Source organism: Diabrotica virgifera, chromosome 9 (assembly GCF_917563875.1).
Source record: "Diabrotica virgifera virgifera chromosome 9, PGI_DIABVI_V3a".
Lineage (NCBI taxonomy): Eukaryota > Metazoa > Arthropoda > Insecta > Coleoptera > Chrysomelidae > Diabrotica > Diabrotica virgifera.
The window spans coordinates 133,836,352-133,842,327 of NC_065451.1; the positions used below are offsets into that span (position 1 = coordinate 133,836,352).

The 5,976-nt window shown below is 37.9% G+C and overlaps 1 pseudogene; it reads left to right on the forward strand.

Moving 5' to 3' along the window:
• The first annotated feature begins 356 nt into the window (after nucleotides 1-356).
• Nucleotides 357-2,159, forward strand: LOC114342963 (uncharacterized; annotated as a pseudogene).
• The last annotated feature ends 3,817 nt before the right edge of the window (nucleotides 2,160-5,976 follow it).

The window sequence follows — 5,976 nt, forward strand, 5'->3', positions numbered from 1 at the left end:
CCCAAATTAGACAGCAAAGAGGTCCAACCGAAAAAAAAGCGAAAATTGTACGATGTCAAGTATAAATCCAATTGGACAACGGTATGAATAATTTTTTAATGTAGATTTATTTTAATTTGGGCTTCTTAATTCAGGAATTCAAATGGCTGAAAAATGTGGAGGGGAAAGCCTATTGTGGTTGCTGCAAGAAATCACTAGCTGGTGGCAGAAAACATTTGGAACGTCATGAAAATTCAGAATTTCATAAGATAAATAAAAATAAGATTCGGGGATCACAGGCAATTAATGTAGCTCTACAAAATGTGCCCAGCCAAAAATTGGGCCAGTAGGTAAAAGCAGTTGAACTCAAATTAGTAATGTTGGCTGCAGAACATAATCTACCTTTTTTAATGTTTGAACATCTGCCTAAATTTATTTCTTCACTTCCTGACCGAGAGGTAATGAACTCGGTGCGTTGTTCAAGGACCAAGGCAACTGGTATTATAAATAATAAAGTAGGGCCTTTTGCCCAAATGAATTTAGCTATGATTTTAAAAAAGATATATTTTTCTGTGATAATAGACGAAACAACCGATATATCAACATCAAAATGTTCAAAATCATCAAAAACAGCAGATGTAATTTTCATTCAAAGTACGATATTCCTATAACAAATATAATAGGGTAATGACATATATAATCGGATAATGCATCTGTAATGATGGGTCATTTAAATGGTGTAAAAGCTAAATTTGAGCAAAGAGTACCCAACATATTTGTTATAGGTTGCTTATCACATTCTCTTCACCTTTGTGCATCTAAAGCTTGTAGCGTTCTACCAGATCATGTAGAAAATATGGCCAGAGACATTTACAATTATTTTGCACATAGCGCAAAAAGGCAACACCAATTTAAGGAGTTTCAGGAATTTGTAAATGCTGCACCTCACAAATTGTTAAGGCCTTCCAAAACAAGATGGCTCTCATTAAACGCTGTAGTAAGTAGAATATTAGAACAATGGACCGCTCTTATATTGTATTTTCAGAGCGAATCATTGGTTGAAAATGTTTATGGTGCTCGTCAGATTTTAAATCAGCTCAATAATATTGAAAATAAACTATACTTTAACTTTTTGCAACATATTTTAAATATAATTTGTAAAATGAATTTAGAATTTCAAAGCGAAAAACCTAGGATTCATACCATTTTACCTACTATTACAATGTACTTAACAATGATCAGTAAATTTTATATGAAAAGTAAAGTGTTCAATAAAATGTCAATTGAAAATATTAATCCCCGTAATCCAACTTCTCTTAGAAAAGAAGAGGACATATATTTAGGAGCTACGTTTGAAATGACACTAAATGATATGTCGGTAAAACCCACAAGAACGCAGCTCCGTGCGATAAGGACTAATTGTCTAAATTTTTATGTTACGTTATGTTCTGAAATAAGAGCGAAAATAGATTTCAAAAATCAAGTTTTAAATGAGATAGCAAGTGAATTAGATTTAAGCAAAATTTTCAGAGACGACAAACCGTCGATAGTGAAATTGGCAAAAAGTTTTGCAAATATTATACAAACAAACGATGAACTGGAAACTTTAAATTTGGAGTGGCGATTGTTGACCGATTTTAAAACTGATGAGCGATTTTCTGATGTAGAGGCTTTAATTGTATTCTTAAATAAGCAACAAAATGCATTAGGAGAGGCACAATTTTTCACATTGAGTCGTTTTCTACAACACCTAGTTTCATTACCACATGGCAGTGCCTGTGCTGAGCGGGTATTTTCTGCTTTAACAATAATAAAGAATAAATATCGCAATAATTTAAATACGTCTACAGTCGAAAATTTGTTATTTGCTAAACAGTTAATTGGTAATAATACGTGTTACCAATGGGAGCCTAGTCAAGAGTTGATTAATTTTAAGGACAAATAAATAGGTTGATAGTAAACTAATCTAACCTAACCTAGTAGTAAGCTCTATTGCATTTAAAAACATTATTAATAATTTTTTTTAATGTCAAATGTGTTTTTTATTTTATAAAACCCGCTTTATACCAGCAATAAATTGATGAAGAAATTGACCAACTTCTTCAAGGACAAATTTGACGTGTACAAATTGTATGGTTTATTGTACAAACCACAATTTGACATCCAATTTTATCGACAGATCACCCAAAGTGTTCTGTGATTTTACCGTGACCTTGAAGAAGCTGGTCAATTTCTTCATCAATTGGCACAGCCATCTTCCACAAGACACTAGCTACTAAGGTGATTGTACACACGACCGCCACACGACGTGAAAGACCCACCTACGGATTCATCCTAAAGAAAAAAGACGCTACGTACGCGCAACTCCTGGAACGAGTAGAAAAGACGGTTGGTGGCACTGAGGCCAAGGGGGCTATCCAAAGCCTCAGGAGCACCAAAGACGCCGGTCTGCTCATAACCATGGATAAAGACCAGGTAGCAGCCTCTGAGTTGAAAAACGCGATTACGCAGAAGGAAAGTGGGCTCACCGCAAAAATGGTGGGCAGTGAGAGGCAAGCGGTCATCCATGTTAGAGGGATGACCGCAAACACGGACGAAAAACAGATCAAGGAGGCGATGTGCAGGGAAGTGGGCGCATGGGAACCATATTTCGCAATAAAACAAATTCGCCCCATGCGAGGAGATACAAGGGCTGCTACCTTGGTCCTCAGCTCCTCGGCCGCTAGAAAACTTTTGGATCTAGGCCGCATAAAGGTCAGCCTGGCAAGATGCGAAGTAGAAAAAAGACAAATAGTGAGAAGATGCCAGAGATGCTGGAGCTTCACGCATGAGCAGAATAAATGCACGGGACCGGACCGCACAGGGCATTGCCTTAAGTGCGGTAAACACGGCCATACCATGGAGGGATGCGAGGGAGAGGAGCTCTGCGTACTATGCAGCGAGCCGCATAGACTCGGCAGCGACAAGTGCTCCGCCTTCAGCGATGCTCTGCAAAGGGTGAGAGCGGCGGAGCGGGGCACGGTGCTCCTCCTCCGCACGTCCCCCAACGTAGGACAGAACAACCCAAGCAAACAGTACAAGCCCTAAACACCATTACAGTGGCAGAATGCGGTGACACCGACCCCTCAGCGCAGAGACAGCGAGGAGGCTACCCGGGATTCCCCCTCCACGGTCTCTAGTGAAAAACAGAGGGAAGCACCCGTTTGATCTACCCCTCCACCATCTCAGGTTCCCCTAGATTTCTAGGTGCTCTGAGTCAGATAGCTCGCGCGCGACATTAATTGATCAAAATAAAAAAAAAATCCAAATGAACACAAAAAGTTTAAGGGTGTTGCAGGTCAACGTCGGGCGGGCCAAGGCGGCGCACGACCTGGTCCATGCGAAGACCCTGGAAATCGGGGCGGATCTGGTAATAGTCCCAGAGCCAAACAAGAATCTTGCCGGGAGGTTTGGCTGGATATCGGACACGCTTTGCGATGTCGCTATCTATCTTATCAACAGGAACTTAAGAATTGATAAAATCACGAAGGAGGGTGTAGTAAAGATCAACCTCGTTGATGTGGCTATAATAGCCTGCTACATCTCTCCAAACGTTGATGGCAACACCTCAACTTATCAGGACTTATCATATGATTGTCCTGGCACACAACCTTTACAAGGAGATACAGAAATTATTTCTAATGTTAGAAATACCAGCTTATCGGATGTTTCTGAACTTAAACAATTGAAGCGTTCGGACGAATAACGGTCTATGTTACAAATTATCAAAAATCGAATTTTGGTATGAATAACGGTCTATGAAATGTGTAGATTCCACTAAATATTATAGTTTGTTAATATACCAACAGATGGGGCGAGTATACCAATATGGAGTGTGTGAAAACAAATTTTTAAGTTGGAACAACGGTCTATGTGACATCGACGTCAAGCGTGCTTCGACTGTACCGAACCAAATCATTCTGTTTTGTGGTACCGTGCGAATAGTTATCGTTTGTTTACATTGTAGTATTGTTTTGGTTGTAGTCTGTGCAGTTTTATTACATTATGAACGAAAACGAGATAGAACAAACCAAGAATGTTCGGTTTTCACCGACTGATATTCGTAGACTAAATAAATCAAAAAGACATACCAGGCAGATAAATATAGAAACTTGGAAGGATGTCTCTAGAAAAAATCGCAGAGATTCGGGTCTGGCATACACAACAAGGAAGACAAAAATCTTAGTTCCTGCTAAGAAGGCTCCTACCGATGTAAGTATAAATAAGAAAAAATAATACAAGCGGAAGTTTTACTTTCATAAAATTAAAATAATATTAAAAATTAAACTTTACTGTTTTTTTCGTTTAACTTCGAAATGATTATTAAAAAGACACTATTTTCCATTCGTCTCTATATAGATTTATTAATTTTATGTTATTTGTTTAAGGTAAACGTATGCCGCAAATCGTGTAAGCAAATGTGTTCACATTTCGCCCTTCCTATGAGAAAGGATCTCTTCAAGTTCTTCTATTCACATTCGTACGATGAGCAGTCAGCGTTTTTAACAAAATGTATCAGAATGGAGGAACCAAAAAGAAGAAGAGCTGGAAAAACAGATGGGACTTCGTTAAAGTTGTGTTCTTTCGCATACTTCATTAATAACAAGAAAGTATGCAAAACTATGTTACTCGACGTTTTCAAAATCACCCATAGACGAATTCAAACTATACAAGACAAACTCAAACTCGGTGTTCATATTCCTATAGATCAGAGAGGTAAGCATCATAATAGGCCAAAGGCGATTCTGCACGAGAGTAGGAACTTGGTTATGGAACATATCAACAAATTTCCAAGGCAAGAGTCACACTATTCTCGAGGTAAAACACAGAAAGAATACTTGAGTCCTGATCTAAATTTGTCAAAAATGTATCGATGTTTCCAAACTGAAAATCCTAATGTTGATGTAAGTAAAACCTTTTATGATACAGTTTTCAAACAAATGAATTTGCGTTTTGGTGCTCCTAGATCAGATACGTGTAAAATATGCGATGAATTCTATATACAACTAAGTTCTGCAAAATCAGAGGATGATAGGAAGAAAATACAGCTGGAAAGTGACTTACATCAAACTAAAGCCTCTTTGGGATATCAAGAACTTAAAGCGGACATAGGTAAATCTAAAGCAAATAACTCATCTACTGTCGTCCTTTGTGTTGATATGCAGCAGGTTCTATTTTGTCCGTCATTATCCCACTCAGATATCTTCTACCAACGGCAACTTAGCTGCTACAACTTTGCTATACATAATATGGGAACTAACAAAGCGGTAAAGAACTTATGGTACGAATGCATCGCAGGAAGAGGCTCTACAGAAATAGCATCTTGCATAATAAAGTACGTCACAATCAACTATAAGAAATTAATAAATGGAGAAGAGCGCAAATTAATCGTTTGGTCCGATCGTTGCGTAGGGCAAAATAACAACTGGAGGATATTAAACACTTACTGTTATCTTGCAAAATGTGGATATTTTACTGAGATTAACCAAAAGTTTCTCTCCTCGGGTCACAGTTTTTTGCCTTGTGATCGAGATTTTGCATTAATCGAGAAAGCAAAGAAAAGTGCAAACGTGCATGTACCCTCGGACTGGAAATATGTTATTGCTGACGCTAAAGTGAATGAACCATTTGATGTCATAGAAATGAGCCAAAATGACTTTAAAGACCTAACTGTTATTGAAAAACACCTGCCAAAAAATAGAAGTTCTTCAAAATTACAAGTGACAAAGTACCTCTGGATGAAATATGACCTAGATGATCCCTACACTATTTACGGTCGAGCCAGTCATAACGTCGTAAAACCCTGGGAGTCATTCAAGATTTTCAAAGAAAATTGGGAAGCTACAACAGAGCCCGAAGATTTACAAACAGCCTACAATACACTACTACCAATTACGCAAAATAAAAAAAAAAGATTTAATAAAAATGATTCCATATATGGATAATAAATTTGCAGAC